This window comes from Phasianus colchicus, chromosome 3, assembly GCF_987193195.1.
Source record: "Phasianus colchicus chromosome 3, bPhaCol1.hap1.1, whole genome shotgun sequence".
Classification (NCBI taxonomy): domain Eukaryota; kingdom Metazoa; phylum Chordata; class Aves; order Galliformes; family Phasianidae; genus Phasianus; species Phasianus colchicus.
The window spans coordinates 22,842,060-22,860,894 of NC_143438.1; the positions used below are offsets into that span (position 1 = coordinate 22,842,060).

Consider the following 18,835-nt stretch of genomic DNA (forward strand, 5'->3'; position numbering starts at 1 on the left):
AGACATGACGATAAACGTAGGGCAGTGGATCTGTGCTTCAAAGTGCTTTTCTTTGAAAAAGCAAGCCCTCGAGTCTACACACGAGCACTCAAAGTTTGTCAAAATTGCTTTTGATTTGTTTTCCTGATACATCAGAAAGGCAAATACCACTCTATCCAAAGTATTCTGTGAGGACTACACCTGAAGTATTGGTACCACGGTTAAGATGACTGCAATGCAATAAAGCAGGAACTTGATCAAATAGCAATCTCAATACCAACGAAGGCAGGAAAGCTCTGCAATGTGGACTGTTAGAATATGAAGGTAGGACAAAAGTAAGCTCACAGAATTTTCTAATTTCTGAGTGCTTAAGTTCAAAGCCATGACTGTTATTTGAAACTGTGGTATATAACCTCTAAATGTATTGTTTAATCCAACCTAAAATAGAATTCCACACTGCAGCCTTGTATGAAGACCCACTTATTTCAAAAACTGTAGATCACCTCCTGATTCAGCACACAAATCTCTGCTGTTCAAGCAGAGGATTCAGGAACAGCAGTCATTGTATACCATGATGAAGTGCAGCAAACTGAATCAGAGCTGGCCAGTGGGTTTGCAGGTTCAAACATAAGACACTAAGAAAGGCCACCATAGATTTTGGAGGTTTTCTATCCTATCCCACTTTTCCTGACCAGAAAAGGAATCTCATCACTTCACCTTTTATTCCCATTTTCCTTCCATTCTCAGATACATGTCTAGCTGCCTTTTCAGAGAAAGCAGACGAACACTTCCTAATCCTGTGCCTGTCTTTTAGCTTCTAGGATTTGGAGGTCTGGGGAGTGGACTGTGGAGGGTGTTCTTTGTTTTTCACAAGTTTCACCCTTAGTTTCTTTCTCCTCTTTCTCAGTTCAAGCTACAGCATCTCTGCAAGCAGTAGCAGGATAAAACTGGAGAATTAGGAGGTAGTTTCTTGCTCAGCTCACCCAAGGTCATCTTCACAATGACACCTAAGGTTTTAAAGGCTAAGCTCTAGTAATTTTCAAACACAGCCAAACCAAATTTTCAAGGGCTTGTGACTCAATAAAATTTGGATCAAGTATCCCAAGGATACATATGCTTCTGTCAAAAGCCATTGTACTTCCAAACCCTGGGACTTTGCATTTCCACATCTAGACAAATTAACAATAAATTTTCAGTAAAAGTCTTTAGAAAATTATAAAATATTCTTCCCACTTAACCTTCTGAGAAACAGTTCAACTGCTGCAATGAAAAAGGCTAAAAAAAAAGTTAGGTAAAGACCAATAGTACATACCACATCCACATACTGTCACTTGCATATAGCATCAGAGTGAACGCATATGTGTTATGTCTGAGATGGAGACGGTAGTGGAAGAGAGATTCTACATCTGGCCAGTATTTTAAGCCTACAGTCTTAGCAGTTCACTAAGAAACGAGATGATTGAAAAATAAAAAAGAACCTGCAAAAAAACAGCAATCACCAGAACAGGCCAAGAGAACAGTTATAGGAAACTACAAACAACCTTCTGCTTAGTCTTCCTACATCATATCCTCTCATCCCACAGCTTAAGGAAAGACTTATTTAATAGAAAAAGAAATGATGACTTTTGGTTTCATTTATCAACTGGAGATTAGGAGGGTACAACGTGACCTTCGTTATCTATAGAAAAGTGATCCCTATCATTAACACATTTGCTCTCACAAAATAATTCACTAATTTATTAATCTAGCATGCATCATACTTCTCATGAATTCCCTAAACACATTTTCATACAGAAGAATGTCTAAGTTCCATTTTACCCAACATGTCTTTTGAATAGAGGCCAAATTATTCTTCCATTTGTCCTTCTGCTAGACTTTACTATAGTTTTAATGCCTAAAAGGAGCCAACAACAGAACAAGTAGATGAAAAGTAGTGAAAGCTTCCTGGAGTCCCTTTGTAGTAAATCTCAGTCACCTCAGAACTACCTTGAAGTTGCACTGTTAGTGATACTTTCTAATTTATGAAGCAATTCAAATCTGTTCTCTTTGGACAGGTATTCTCTAAATACAAAAATCCATAATTTTCTTATAAACTAGAAGGATATTATCTTCCATACACCCAGGTGGAGCCTCTCCACAGTATCAGTACACTCTTACTTCATGAACAGCGATTCATGTTCAATTTACAGGTTACAAATAGCAGTAAGCAAAGTAAGATGTACAGTAAGCAAAATGTTCATTTGTGAACAAATCTGACAGGATGGCAGAAAAGAGGTGGAGATGCACGGGTCAGCAATAGCTCCCTTTCATCATCATTACTTCACAGCAGCATTAGCTACAAGAGCAAAAGTCTAACAAACACCTACGCCAATCTTTCCTTCACATTTCCAGAGACCCCTAATCCTACCAGAACCTTGTTCAACACACACAAAAAGTTTGATCCAGTATTAAGTCCAATTCCCTTTTTCTTATCCACAGCAAGCACAAATAAACCTTAATCCTTCGTCCTTTGCAATGTTTTTCTGTATTCAAATAGCCATGTGTTTCCTCTTCCCTAATTTAACAGGCTAAATAAATGTAGGTATTTCAGTAACCTTGAACTTTCTGGACTTCTGTTCATTCTTATTTTCCCTTGAATTTACTCTATTTGTTACACTTCTAATAAAACACACTCATAAGTCCTCAAATCACCTACGAAGATGCTTTTTAAAAGTAAATCCAAAGTATTGAAATTCAATCTTAAGATAAAATACGCAACCTTCTCTTAACACTTTGCAAACTGAAGGAAGGCATTTAAAGACCAGTGTGAAAGAACTTCATTTACATTTGCTTTTCTTAAGACCCAGCAGTCGTTGTTGCCACCTATGTAGCATTTTTTTTACTTTAAATACATGAAAGATTCTGTAGTGTCGAACTGTATAGCTGTGCGTAGCTCAGTGCCTTCTTCCTTACCAAGATGGCTGAAATCCATCTAAGTGCTTTAGGACATGGAATTCATTCATTACAAAGGTACTTGCCTCTTGTGACACCCGATGGACCACATATCTGAGAACGGAAATACCTTTAAAAAGCCCCATGGTGTTATGAAGTGCAACACTGGATGGTCTAAGCTATTCCACTCAAGTTTGCTTTGGCAGATATTCAACCCTCCCATCTATTCCTGCCTTGTTTTCACTCGCAAGACTTGGAACAATTCCATTCATCAAGTCTACCTAGATGGAGAATTAAGTTGGCCTCTAAAATAAAACAGGGAGGAAAAGAGGGAAAAGTAAGGCAATTCAATACCGTTAACAATTTTCTCACCATGGTTCTATGTATGCAGCACAAAAGTGGAAGGAAAAAAATATTTGAAATTTGAAGACTCAAAAGACTACTTTTCAAGTCATGCTGCCTGACATAATACAACGTTAGCTAAGTATGAAAATCTATTCTTGTGAAAAAATCATAAAAATAATGTCTCAGAATTGTTTTCTGCTAAAGGTAGTAAAGGAAAACATTCGTTTCACATAGTATAATGGTTTTGCTACAACTGTCTACAAGAGATATTTGCTAAAATGCCTCATGGACTAAAGAACTTCCGGTCTGCACATATTTTATCTATATACCTATAGAATGGAGAAAAATTTGTACATGTGCATATATATATATATATATATATATATATATATATATATACACACACACACACATATTATATATGTACACATCATATACAACTTAGAATTCAAAGCAAACAAAATTAATTTTCCACTTTATTTTCAGATATTTCAATAAATCACAACTGTCACAAATGAAGATCTTAATCATGACCAACTAGATTTGAATTAAATTAATTACTTACGAAAACTAAGTTACTTAAAGCTATACAATTCCTTTTACGGTGACATGAATTTGACTTCTACAAGCCAATCTGGTTTGGCAGAACCTAGAGAGCATGCTGAAGTATTACTTCATAACGTGTCACCCTTAGTAGTGTATTTTCTCCTCTGTGACACAGATAAATAATGAATTAGACCATATGCTCAAAGATCTTCTTGAGCTCCAAGCTTTTGCTAAATATTATAGTTTAAGTCAGAACCTTGAAGTTATGCCAAAGCCTTTGAACATCAAACTGAGGTATTCTTAACATGCATTTACTCAAATTAGAAATAAGTTCATTACATACAGGATAAAACAATTCAATAAGACATTAAAATTATAGCTTAATATCTACCATTTAAAACAAACATAGAAAACAAACAAGAAAAACAATAAAAAAAGAAAAATGAAATTTCCTTCGGTGGCAGACAACCATCCTCTTTTTTTCCTAGGCCAAAAGGGACTGAAATGATAAATGACAACTTCCATCAATGGGTTCTAAGATAAGCAAGTTACCTGATTCTTACCAAAACAACCCCCTTTTCAGAAGTGATCTCATTACATCAGAAGTTTCTTCCTACTTTTGAAACGACAAGGCTTTAGGACTTTCAATAATGTGGAAAAAAAAAGTCAGCCTATTGTCAGCAGTCTTAAATACACAGCTGGACTCTGCATGCCATGGAAAAATATTGAGGTCTACAGATCAACAAGTTGACATTCGCAGTACATTACTTCCACTCTGTTAACTGTTTTGGCAAGCAGCGATTTCTTGTACAGTCATCAAGAAGTACAGACAATAATTCTTACATTCTCCCTTCTAGGTCTACATGAGACCCTTGATTAATGGTATCTGAGTTTCACAAGTAACCTAAATTGACATATTTAGTAGGGAAGACATGGAATACTGTTTGCCTACCAGTAGAAGTTAACCATGTAGTTCTTGTACAAAGATTAGGCTTATAAAAGATGGGACAAACTGCAAAGGGACAACAGACTGGTAACTTCCCACCACGGGAGCTCTTCTAAAAAGTTTAATTATTTCTCCACAAGACTCATCTCAAGCAACAGCTGATATTGCAAGACTGCAATCAGATACTATTCTCTCTATCAGAAGAATAAGTAAGGAATGTTTACAACCTCTGAACTCATTTACTTCAGGTATACTCATTTTCAAAATGCTTCCCCCTGAACAACTCAGATCAAGCTACTCAGTTATGGCTTTGCTTCTCAAAGCCGTTTAACCAAACATCTAAATTGTCCAAGATAGTTTAACCACTTCTAATAATTTAATGAACTTCAGGGTATGCAGCAGGTAAATAAATCATGGTGCTCACTATGACATTCTGTAATAGGATTACAATCCTGAAGCCCACAAGAGTTAAGAAAAATCAGGCAAGGTTTTTATTCATTTTTCCTGTGCATAATTGGTGGAAGAATAGCTACAATGGTCACTTCAGCAATCAAGTCTATCTTTCTGCTCGTGGAAATAGATTAAAAAGCACTTACATCCTTTCTGCTATGAACTTAAGGCATTTTTTCTCTGAAACATATGCAGTATGGAATATCAATTCATTTCAAGTGAGATTATCAAAATTGCTACTGCACAAAATTCCGACATGGAATTCCATTTAGTTTTTTTTTCTCCCTCAAGCAGACACTCACTTCTTTCCTTTATGTCTTCCACATACAAATAGGCTAGGGATAGCCTGTAAGTGTGTTTCAAGAAAGCCACAAACTACTATTCATGCCTCTGTCTCCTTTCACGTCAGGGCTTTCATGCCAACTGTCCCTGCACTGAAAGGGAGGCCCCAACTCCTTCTGCTGGCCAGGTCCAAACCTAGTGTTAGGGACAGTGGCAGTACAACAAAACTAAATGCTGTTCCTAAACCTGACCTCTCAACTAAGAACAGTAAGAAGCACGTCTCCGGCCCTACCTTGGTACCACATTCAAAAGTGATGACTCCAGAACTTTGTTCAGCTAAGATGCTTTGACTAAAAATTACATGAAAACATGAGCTCTGAGGGCTCAAGAGAAAATGGTAACTCATTTGTCTTGAATTCTATGAACACAAACTGCCAAGAATGTTCCGATTCTGTAGCTAACCAAGCTTTTGAAAAGTCATACATGTTTATCACGAAAAAAACCTTCAGATCTTCAAGCTCAGCAATTCCAATCCAGAGAAGCATTGCAGTAGAAAGGGCTGTGCATACCAGTGGCTTCTGACACACACTACCAATGGTCCCTCTCACCCTCAACTTGTAAACCTCAGTGCAACTATACTTTATACATCCTTGGAGAGGATTAATTTAATTTTGATTTCCTCTCTGTGTTTGCTTTGGAGGGTTGCAGCTTGAGCAATACATATGACTAAAATTTGGCAGCAGATGAGTAATATGAAGTATATCATTTCAGGCTGGCTAGCACATTCAGGAAAACAACAAGCAGGCAGTGAGGACAGCTTCATCCCACATTCAGAAAGTGAAAGATTGATGTAAGAATAAGAAAAGGCAAGATATTTCCAGGAGCTGAACTTAAGACAGGCAGGGTTCACTACTGTCCATGTGGCACAGGAAATACAGTGCTCAGCAAAACGAGCTCACAGAGTAGAGAAAGAGGAGAAAGGCATACAGGTCTTCAAACCCACAGTCTTTCCATCATCCAGGGGTATTGCTGGCATTTTGGTTACTAGTATTATCCAAAGCATGTCAGAGTAATGGTAAAACTAGGGCAATGAAAAGAGATATTGCAGCCACAAGAAAGCAGACAGAAATGAAAAGATTTTGCTGGGCTGACTTGTATATTTGAGCACTGTGTTAGATTAAAGAACACATGAAGCATGTTCAACATAATTTTTTTCAATGGAAGAAATAGGAATTAAGCTCTGAACCATACTGTTTCCAATGTAAAATTCAGTGAAGCATCCAAAATTGCAGTCTCAACTTTTACTCCATCAGCTGTTCTTCACAAAGAATTTGTAGCACATAATACTGAACCAGTGATGTTCTATGCACGATGAAAAGTACCTTCTATCACATTCCAAGTACACAGCAACAGGATTACTTCATTTTTTGCTTGTGCATGTTTTTTTTTCCATAGCTGATGTGCATTTGCCCAGCTGAATCAAATACTCAAGATGCGGTTCTTGGCAAATACTGCTGCCACAACCTTAGCATTTAAAATACTTGATAAGAATGCCAATGCTTCCCAACTCTCTAACAGACTATCTATAAGGACAGGTAAGCTCCTGACACTCCAATTGTATGTACATCCACATTTTCAGTACTATACAGCAAAGCAGCTTTATTTTTTGTATGTAGAATTTGCTCTCTCTTCTCTTAGCTTTTGGCAATGCTGTTTCATTTCTTCACTCAGAATCCCATGCCTTTAGTTTAAGTAGTCCCTTCACTCCCCAAAATAAAATTCAGTTTGGTACTTCTCTGATATGGAACTGAACTAACATGGGGCAGAAATACCAAAATCAAACAAAATCCTAGTCCATTCAGACTCCTTAGTCAAAAGCTAAGTATGACCATTCACGTTCAAAAGTTAGACATGAAAGGACAAAAGCTATCAGATTCAACTCCAGTCATAAAAAAAACTACCTTTAAAAAAAGTTATTAATCAATGCTTTTTTCCTACATAGTATCTCATACAGTCCCAGTATACCATATGAAATGTTCACACACTAAGAATCAGAACACTTGTTTTAATTCCTAGATATGACTACCAGCGTCCCAACCACATCATCACCTTTAAACCTTTGCCACAGTGCTTCATTACCTTTGTTTTGGTCCAAGTACCTGTATTATCGTTATACAGTTATTTAAGATGACATAATTTACAAGACAGTGCGACACAGTTAACAAGCACCTGGTTTTTCCTGGCCTTGTTCCGTAAACTTACAATTCTTTCCTTGAGGAAATGCTTATTTTTCTACTGCTTCCAGATGTTAAATAAGAATGGCTCTGACCAGGACACCTGAAGCTTCAAAATTTGTGGCTAATCTGCACATCTGCATTAAGATGAATCATCCTAAAGGCATTCAACTTGGTGAGCAAAGGCATAATTTTACTCTGCCAAGAGTTCCGTGTAGGATGCCCAGACAAATTGTGGTCAGAAATAGTGTCCTTCATTTGGATCAAATTACCAGACATGATATACACAAGAGATATTAAGCTAGAATGTCAATAAAACAGTGCAGGAGGTTAAGGATTTCTGAGCCCAGAAGACTTAATCCTGAGGATGAGCAAAGCTGTTCATGGAACAGAAGGGTGCCTGCAACACCAGGTCTAACAAACCACTAATCACTGCTGACAAATTATTTCAGCTGATACCTGAGACTCTATAGTATATAAATATATTCATAGCCAGAACAGAACTACTGGTTGGGTTTTTTTTGTTTGTTTGTTTCCCCCCTCTCCTCCCCAAGCAGCAACCGAGGCAACACATTCTTTTCAACTTTTCTAATGAGTAAACATACATATACTTCAGCCTGCTGTGCTGCTGTGTGAGGTGAGGACTGGCAATGTGTTTTCAGTTGAGCATCCTCCCATGCCAAGTTTTTAGAAATTCCAATGCACTCACAGATGGGAAGAGTTGAAGCTCATCCAGGTCTTGTATTCAGTTTCCTTAACACAAGTTAATGAATATGAATGTAAATTAGCAAAACTATACACAAATAGCACCTAAAATACACACAATTTTCTTGCTATAGAGAAATGCATTAGCATTCAAATGGAGACTGGTATTAATGACAGAATCATTTTTCATACCAAAGGTGACCTTGCTCCTGATGCTAAAAAGAAGTTGAGAAACATTCCTTAGATTTTTTTTCTGAGAGCTTTCAGTTAGCTATTTTCCTTCTGTCAAGGCTTTGTGTGAAGTTTTATTACTAGTTTTAGGGATATTATTTTTCTACATAAAATAAATTTCCTGAAGAACAACACATTCTTAGCAAAGTCCAGCCAAATATTTAGACTTCAAGAAATGTTGCGGGAATCTGTCTTCCTCAGTTAGACACTGATAGAAATGATCTTCAATAAATACTGAAGGAAGCCTGCGTATTCAGCGTCCATCCAATACCACATCAAAAAAAAAGAAAAACAAATGTTCTTCTGAAGAGTTTTTTTCCCCACAACAGATGTTAGTCAAGTAGTCTGACTAAGCAGCAGCACCAACAGACACACACCTACTGGCTGCTATCTGTAGTTTCAGCAGCCAAAGCAGATTCAGAGTTGTGAGTTCTGGTGAGATTCAGAGTAATCTGTTAAAATTGGGTACATTATCTACTTGATCAAACTGATTGACATGCTTAATGTTGCAAAAGTCTCCCAAATATAAATGTCAGGGAGGACAAAATGTGTAGTACAACTGTATCTGAGATACAAGGGCTTTAAAAAAAAATGGGAAAGTTTACTGAAACAGTACAGAAAAGGTCCACTTACAGTTAGTATCAGATTGGACTGTAATTTTGGCTCAGATTCCAAACGATTAAAGTCTTGTTTTAGAGAAAAAGGGTGTCATTTCAGAAAGTAAAATTTAAACTAATGGTTTATCTCAGTCCACAATAAAGAAGGACCAAATGACCACTAGGTTCCCAAACCAGATGGTAGTCTGGTTACACTTTTACCATTTCGATCACATTTGTTCCTGTTGGGAAGACAAACAAACAAAGCAAAAAACGAATAAACCACTAACACAGTACTGAAATAGCCCTCCCTGGTGCCAAGCAAATGACTGCTTTGCACAGTGCAGAGCTTCTGAAGTTTCAGGTGCCACACAAAGTTTTTATTGCTCAAGTGGGATCTAACAAGCTAAGCTATCACGGCTTATAAATGTTTATCTTGCCAGTGAGGGGGAAAAAAAAGAAATCTGTATTTATCTGCATGAACACTTAAGTATCTTCAAATGAAGCAAATCACAAGCCTCACAGTTAGGAACAAGAATCTGTTCCTTCTGCCTACATCTTGAGATCTCTTAATACAAATATTTCCAGCTGGGAGCCTCTGGAAGAGAAATATTTAATTTTAACAAACAAGTAGAAGACTTCCCACAAACAATAAATACTCAGTAGTCCTGTAAATTTTCATTTTTATACACAAGATGAAAATGGGTTTCATTTTAGGGAAACCCAAAAAGAGCTGTAGATTTAACTAGCACTGGTAAAAACTGAAGTTTAATTATCAGGAGTCTAGTGACAATTTACAATGAATTTTTATGGTTTATCCAAGTCGCTGCAAGCCGCACAAGTTTCAGTCATTCAGTGAAGCGATCAAGCTTCATCTCAGTCATGCATTCACATCCACAAGGCGGCACAAACAGGATACAGGTAGGCTAGATGAGAAATCCCAATACTTTATTTTGCCAGGACAGCTGAAAACTAGTTGACCTAAATGGATTACCAGACCTTATAAATGAGTATTTACAATGCATCTTCATCAAAATCCTGCCTGCCTTCTGGCAAGACCTTATGCACACAATAGATGCCAACAAATGTAGGTGAGAACAAACCTTCCCTTTTTCAACATAGTTGATCAGCTGCCACAGGTCCTTGTTTTGCTGTGTTAGAAATTTTATTCAAACATAAAAACGGCAAATATCTTCAAGGGGCTGCAACTCACAATCCACAATACCAAAAAAAAGCCTTAAACATGAGAAGAAATATCAAGATGGAAGGTTACTGAACATGCAATGGGAACACCACTGCAGCACAAGTTAAGTGTTGAACAGTGGATGATTAAGACTCGAGAACAATGTAAACTGCTAATCACCAGGTTATACTCGTAAATTCTGCTTATATCTAATCTACTGTAATTGCCTAAACCTATGATGATCCACCAGTCAGAATTAACAAGAAATAAGAATTACCACTGTCCATTCTTGAACTGCCATTTTCTTCAGCCAACCTCAGCACATACGTCAAAATCTGAAGAATGCTAGCAGAAATAAGATGATGCCAAACTTCAGTAACATGAGAAAAACACCATAACAGGCACTATGGTACAGCAGCAACAGATGAAAAAAGCAAGTCAGCAACATAAAACAAATATTTCTCAAGTCTGCAGCTGGGTTTAGCACTGTCAGCAGTATCATTCTTAAGAAATATACAACCATTTGACAATCTGACAATAATAAATGATAGAGAAAAACAGAGGCAGGATATTTTGTGTCATAAATTTAAACTATGGTTCAGCACTTTAACAGGAGTTGTCAAGTTAAAGGCAAAAACTTGATCAAAAGAATGAAATAAAATTGCAATGGCAAGTTCTAGAGTTAATCTGAAGCAGTTTCCTAGTGTCAGTTCATAAATTCTGGAAAACAGATAAACCCTACATATTTAAATATACATTATTAGGTTATATATATTCTTGAAACAGTTCATACTAGCAATTAAAAATACAGATTTTTTTAGACTAGCAAATGTTGGGAAGTCATCAGATGCTTCAAGATGACTTTGCTTTTCTGAGAAGTAGTTATAGCACAGGCATTAATAAAGAACAGCTGAGTGTCAAAACCCCCCCATGATAGTGGCATACAAGTGGATTGGAACAGAACTTTACAGAAGGAATTACATCTGGGATCCCAAGTTTCTTAAAATCAGATTTAAAGATAATTGAGTAGACCATAATCACTTCTACCAAGCATCACATCTTTTTTTGGAAAAGCTAACGCTAGGTTTTTAAATTGGGGTCATTTCTCTCTAACTATACTGTAAGTGCATTTGCTCTTGTAGATCTCACATTTCAGGAAGCAGATCAAGCAAGACTGCAGTTTTATGCACCTTTCCAATTTGTTCCTAGTATTGCTTGGGCAAGCTTTAAGCATTTGTCTATACCATTTCAGTACAAATTAGCCAGAATAATATAAGGTTTCAATTTGCAGTTTTAACCTAGCCAAATCCTAACCACTTCTGCCTTGTATTTGAACTCTGATTTAAATGTCAATTGCAATGGTATTGTTACAATTAGCAGAACAGCTTTGCAGGAACACTGCCTATTAGATAGCAAAAGCATACAAGACGTGGTTAAACACAAAAAATAAGGGCTAACAACAAGCCTCTATACTACTTTGTACCTCCACATACTGCTTGAGGTGATTATATTTGCGTATGCATTCAGATATGTTGGTTGGAGGAATTTAAATAGTGAACTCTGTTTATTCTGCCAAAGTGTTTATAGATTTGGATTTATTAACCGTCACGCCTCCCACCCCCCTTATTCCTCCCCTTTTTTTTTTGGCTTCAAATGACTCTATTTTGGCACATTGAGTAACGCAACATTTCACTTTTCTAGGAAACTTCACGGTTAGAAAAGTAACACAAAACCCTAGGAAGCTTACCTGGTCTCTAGTTTCACTACCAACTGAAAACAGCCACAGCTCACTCAAAGCCAACTGAACCTCAGCCCAGATCCAAGTAAGTAGGGGCAAATTCAGGAATTCATATCAAGTTCAGACACGGCTTGTTGTACAGAAAGACTGCTTACACAGTACTTCAACAGGAGAACCAAGAGCCTGAACTCCCAAAAACACTGTAAAGACATGAGGACAGAGATAAACAGGGAGAGAACTGCTGTCATGAATTAGGAATTATGCGTATGCTTACATGCATTCAGGAAGAACAGATGTAAGTTCTCAGTTCCAGCACTGAATTAGTAAGTGTCTGATGTTAAAGACAAAATGAAAGGAAAAATTCTAAAGAACCAAAGTGGAAAAAGATTATTTAACAGGTATCAGACATAGGAATGAATCAAAAAAACTCTTCTTGGCAAAAGGACAGTAAAAAAAACTAAGATGGAAAACAGCATCTCTTTTCAACATTTTTTTCCATAACACACAATTATTTGTGCATCCAGAGAAGATGTACAAGCCATTCAGAAGCTTCAACGGAACTCCACTATGCTAAACAAAGCTATCTACCTTGTACCATGAAACACAATACACAGAAGAGTTGCCTATTCATAAACTGGTTCTCTGGGATTTTTATCTCTCTCTGAAATAACATCAGGACTGTACTTACCCAAATTTTCAAACTCAGATGCCTCTTCTTCATGAAGCTACTTAAATATCAAAAGATTGAATAACAAAAGATATAAATTTCATCTTTCTAAATTTTCATGATGTCCATCAAGTACAATGTAAAGATCTCCTTAAATGCACCAAATAAATTAAGAGCTGTTTGGAGTTACAGAGACACCCAGCCTTTTTAAAGAATGTGATTATGAAGCCAGGGGAAATTAACAGCATGACATCTTCCCCAAAAGACTCTATAACGTGTATTTCATCTCACTTTTTTGCTCATTGGTAAGTTGAAATGAAAGGCATATATCCCAAATGGAACTTTTTGCGTTCAACAAACGTCACTTAGTATGTGCTCACAAAGAGCACTGACAAGGGCTTTCTGATACAGAGCTCAAACAATCCTGGAAAAGAAGGTTCTATAAAGTTCTTCAGGAAAATTAAAAAAGGTAATTACTAATTTCCTACACTTCTGAGTATGAAAGCCTGGGACAAAACTGTATATCATTCTTAGATAAAATGAGAATGTGAAACTACTGCTTTGAGAGTTCTCACATATCAATAAAGCTCAATCTGTCTTTCCATAGTTCATAAAAAATTGTTTGAAAAGCAGCTGCTTTCTCTATTATTCTCTACAGTCCTCCACAATGACTTCGATATTTTAGGTGTCAAGGCAGAAAAGATATAACAATATTCCCTGTTCCTACTTTCCTCTAGGCATTAATCATGCATTAATTCACTTACAGTCTGTACAATACAGACATGTAGTAGCAGTAGTCAAATTCTGGTCACTTCTCAAAGTCACTTGAAAGTTATTTTCTTAAGAAATGAATCAACAGAAGAGCACAGCAAATGTATGAAGCACTTTTAGTACTGTTACATGAATAGAAGATAATTTCTCCTGAAAAAGCTTATCCAGCTACACTCTTTTTCTTCTTAAACTGAATATAAATCCAGTTCCAGATACTTAGGAACCTGGTATTTCTGCAATTACTCTAAAACTTGAATGAGCACTTGTAATTCTATATTCAGAACAGTAGAAGTCTTATGAATTTCAGAATCCTCAGTCAGACTTGCAGCTTGCTGGAACTCTAGGCACCAGTACATGTTTATTTTTTAAGGACTGCAGCAACTACAGACATGTCAGAACGAGAACCACTACAGGGAGAAAGGTAGTTCCTCATCCACAACTGCCCCTTCCTCTGGAACTTACTACATGCCAAGGGAAGAGGACAGGCAGCAGAAATTCCCTAACACAGACTGGGACTTGCCAACATACCAGCCATTTAAGTTTCATTATCAGGGACTCACCAGAAAAGGATGCCAAGGAGCACAGGAACATTACTTCATTGACCTTAGCCAGATGTCATCTCACACAGGGTATACAGTAACACTCTTACATGAATAATTAAAGCATTACATATTTGTGAAATGCTACATTTTCACCCAAATGTGATTTAATGAAGTGAATGGTTCCTAATGGATGTAGTTATTCCAGTCACATTACTGATGTTTCTTTCAGAACTACTGAAAAGCTCAAATAAAACAGAAAGGAAGATGCAACTACCAGAACTGTGACTGGGCATCTTCCTTGCATGTATAAAACAGATCTCAACTTTAAATGTAATAATAACTCTTCTGCTGAGATGCAGTGCCGAAACAAATGCATTTGCTCTCCACACTAAGCATAAAAGGCAATGCTAACATGCAAAAAGCTGTGTCCTCTTCATTTGTCTGTTTTCTAAATCGAGTCATTTTCAAGTTTATTTAAAGTACATAAACATCACGTGTTGCAAACAGATGCTGGAGTTCTAAGGATACTACTGAAAGGAAAAAAATTCAAGGTCTCTAGAAGTCAACATCAGTAAAAGCAGATATAATTTTAATTTCTGCAGAATACAGCAACTGACTTCACTGTATTTCCACAGAATTTAAAATAAACATTAACAGGATATATTCACAGGTATTTCAGCACTTAACCCTACTGCTAAAACAGTATTTTTGTTTCAGGCCTAACACTTCATTTTGATTTTATAGAAACTGAGAAATAAATTAGAACTCATACATGAAGCTCATGCATGAGCTCTCAATTTAAAGCAGCCTCTGGATTACCATTTAAGAACATCTACACATCAAGTGCAAACAGTATTGATTTTTTTATTTGAAAAGCTGTCAAGTTAATACGAAGCATTCAGCCTGGACACAACATTCCATGCTCTGCAGGTAAGTGTTAGAAGAAAGCTCCCTAACCAAGATAAGCCCATACAAAAACATTCGATCTAGTCTTCTAAATCAAACTTTAAACAACAATATTTCGGCTAAGGCTGTGTCTAGCAAATTGCATTTAAACAGCCCACAAAAATCCATTTAGTCTTCCACTTGCCAGAACAGCAATGGGGGGTAGCAAAAACTCATGTGTTCTAAAGTTTCTAACTGTAAGTGATTGATGGGGTAAAGGATTGCAGACAATGTCTGAGACTGGAAAAGAGGTAAAATGTAGTATATATTCAAAGCTAAAGAAAACGGCATTGTCATGAGAGGAGACAGAGCAGAGGCAAAGTGCATGCACATCCACAGTTCACCATGCTTTCTTCTGAGCCAAGTCGTAGCCAGACTGTACCCATAGCACATTCAGTTATTTACACAGAGAAGCCTTGACATCTGTTTTTTGCTTCCTGCCCTTTACTGGGTTGCAGAAAGTAAAAGCCACAGTGGGTGCAGCTTCAGCAAGAGACAGAACTTCAGTTTCTGCACCAGTGCAGCCTCATCACATCATTCTCACGTGCATCACTGCTATCTTGAGTCTGAGTTTAGGAAGCTGAGAGATCTGCCAGTAGTACTGTCTACTGTTTGCTGGTAGATGCTGTGCAGTTCACCCAGGAAGATGTTTATAGTGCCATCAAATGTTGTCTCATTGAAGCATAAAGATCATCTCCTACAGCTCTACAGATATTCACAATCTACAGTGTGAAGGAGGGCACTGTGGCACTGCATTTAGGTGATAACCACATCTTCCATCCCCATCAAGAGATTTAACTGCTGTCACCTCAACAGCATATCTAGAACTGGAGCACCACACAAGCCATTTCAAGCAGGTAATAACTCATTTCTTGAACTCACCCTCTACAGAAACATCACAGCACTGAAAATTCGCAAATAGAATGAATGCAGAAGATCAAATATGGAGTTCATTTGATTGCCCAAACAGCAAGATAACACCTGCTGCCAGGGAGCTCCTGAGGTAGTTTCCCCTTTCAAGGAAGAGTCCTATCTCACATCTTTTTGCAGTCCTTGGGAATTTATACTTGCCTGCAAGCATTTTACATGACTGCCTCTCTAATGTAAAGTACCAAAGAGCTGTGTGAACTGGTCTTATGATTTCCTTCCCAGTTTTTCCATGGCTTTTCAGGGACTCAAATTCAGTAAGTGTTTTGTCAACTGTGTCAAAGAACCAGAAAAGAAGAGATGCTGTGCCGAGCTGGAGAAAGTTAGGTTTGTTTGCAAAGCTGGAAAGCAGGAGACAAGAAAGGCCTTCAGCCTTGCATAAAAATTCTGTGCTGTTTACAAAGCTAGGCACCCAAGAATTCAGCCACCACTACAAATTCAAGAGATGCAAAGAAACTGTAACTTTTATTTCCCACGCCAATGAAGGTGAGAAAAAGTTCACCAGCAACCTTTCATTTTCCTTTCTACTCCAGACGTAGGACATACACATTTCACTACACATCATGACTCATTCACAAGACAGCATGCAGTGCTATGAATTTACAACACAGGGTTAAAGTAAAGGACAGAATTCAAGTGTTTGTCCCAGCTTCAGCCTCATGTTGAAGAGCAAGATGCACTTAGTCTCCAGGGTGGGCAGGTACTACTGTATCACGACAAGAAAACGCTAGAGGATAGAGTACTGTAAAGGTAAATTTAACTAAACAGTTGTAAAAAGTTATTTAAACACCCCAATGAAAAGACATAAGTGCAACTGCTAGTACAGTGCCTAACACAATCAAGCTCTTGTTCTTAGCTGGTCCCTAGACACTACTCTGTAACTGAACTGTAAAAAAGCATTCAGAACTTTAAGTGCAGAACTCTTCTCATCTTGCAGAGTATATGATTCCTTCTCTTCATTTGAATCCTCCTACAAGGTAAGTCTACTATACACGGGGGAAAGAGGCATCATTAGTTAAGAACAAAACGAACGAATAAAAACCCACAAACTGGTTGAAAAACAGGCCTTCCAGTAACAGTACTGGTTTGCACAGGACCCTATGTGGTTTTTTTCCCCCTCAACACCACTTCCACTTCTCTTCTCTCACTTGCCTTCATAAAACCCTCACACTCCTCAGTTATGTCATTTTAAAGTACCTGACAGATTATACAGCAATCCATATTAATACAGCTCACATTTAACTGACCCATATTAACTGCTCAGCAGAAAAACTTGGTAGCAAAGCAACAGCAGCACAGATAGAGGGATGGACTACCATTGCTGCTATTAAAATAAGTGTTATTACACACCTTCCTATTTTCACCCTTCTGTAAGGGGTGTATGCTCATATCTGAAATTGTCTCCAAGAGTGGAAAACATAACTCTACTGTTGTGAACTCTGTATCTGCACAAGAACTCAGAAAACATCTTTACTACAGCATCTGCTGGCCTGTATTTAAACCTCCCTCACTAATGAACTAAACAGCTGCAAAACTGTGGTGAAGATTTCACAGTCTACACCGGTATTCACTGGCTCTACAATAGGTTAGATTAACAACATAAATCTTAGAGATTAATAAAGAATTATTTTGCATTATCTGATTTGAAAATAAGGGGAAAAGAAACGTTTTATTGATTGAAGTAAAACAGAAATTTAAAGCAATTGTTAAGGACTGACTTCAGAGTTTCCACTACTCCTTTATGCTTTTTTTCTTGGCTGTCATACAGAAAAGTTAAAATGCTTTTATACATTTCCTAAATTTACTTGGCATCTTGGCAATTCATCTCCTTCATGTACCTCAAAACTTGCCGATCCAAAGCTTAGAGAAACATGAAGTCTACTATTCAATTTAACTTTATTAACTGTATATTCATTTATTGTTAAATTTATTGTTGAGACTAAAAAGCAGAGATTCTGAACCAGAATCTCATATGATTCACAGGTGCCAGATCTTCGTTCTTGATAGGGGATTGTGCATGCCTAACAACAAACTCTCATGATTTATATGGTCATTTATTACTTACATGAACTCCTTTTACTGTTCAGATTCTACAGTCCTAGCTAGACTTGCCAAACGAGAACAATTCAAACCCTGTGTTTTCTTCTAACAATAAGAAACAAAGCCAGACCAAAAGGAACCAGAGTTTATAACTTAATTTGTAATGGCAGAAGTGAAAGAAGTCAGATTTATTGTTTTATAATTACCAAGTACAACTTGGTACAACAAGTACAACAATGTATTTGACTGAGTAGAAATTCTAACTAAGATCTATAAATGTATCATTTAAAAAAAAAAAAAGGCTTTCAGCTTACATCACTAAACTACATACAGATTCAATGATTTCCTCTCAGCCTCTGAAGACACTCTAGTAAAAACTAGGGCCAATGTACTTCCATTTAGCAAAGCACACCTACTCACATGTAGTAAGGCAGCAGGAAAGAATCAGCGTTTCTCTGTTCACAAGCCAGTTAGTGCAATGTTATGTTACTACTGACATACCAAACCTCTCCTTCTCCTAGACATCAAAAATCTACGCCCAGGTGGTAGTCTAGTAACTGCAGGTGAGATGAATAAATCTAATTAAATCCTGTCAGCTCTTCATTTCTAGATACACTTTTGAAAACTCAGTAGGAACAACTCACATTTCACGATGCTCTTAATATGGAAATAAGAGGTTGAATTTTAACCTAGAACACATGCCAAAACAAGCTTCCATCAAGTATATTCCTCAGAAATAAGCTCAAAATCAGATCACATCTAATCTTAAGTATAAAA

The 18,835-nt window shown here is 37.2% G+C and overlaps 1 protein-coding gene across 1 annotated transcript in view; it reads right to left on the reverse strand.

Annotated features, from left to right (window-relative positions):
- The window catches only part of FBXL7 (F-box and leucine rich repeat protein 7), a 167,029-nt gene that overhangs the window by 109,226 nt on the left and 38,968 nt on the right, over positions 1–18,835 (reverse strand). The window lies entirely within an intron of this gene.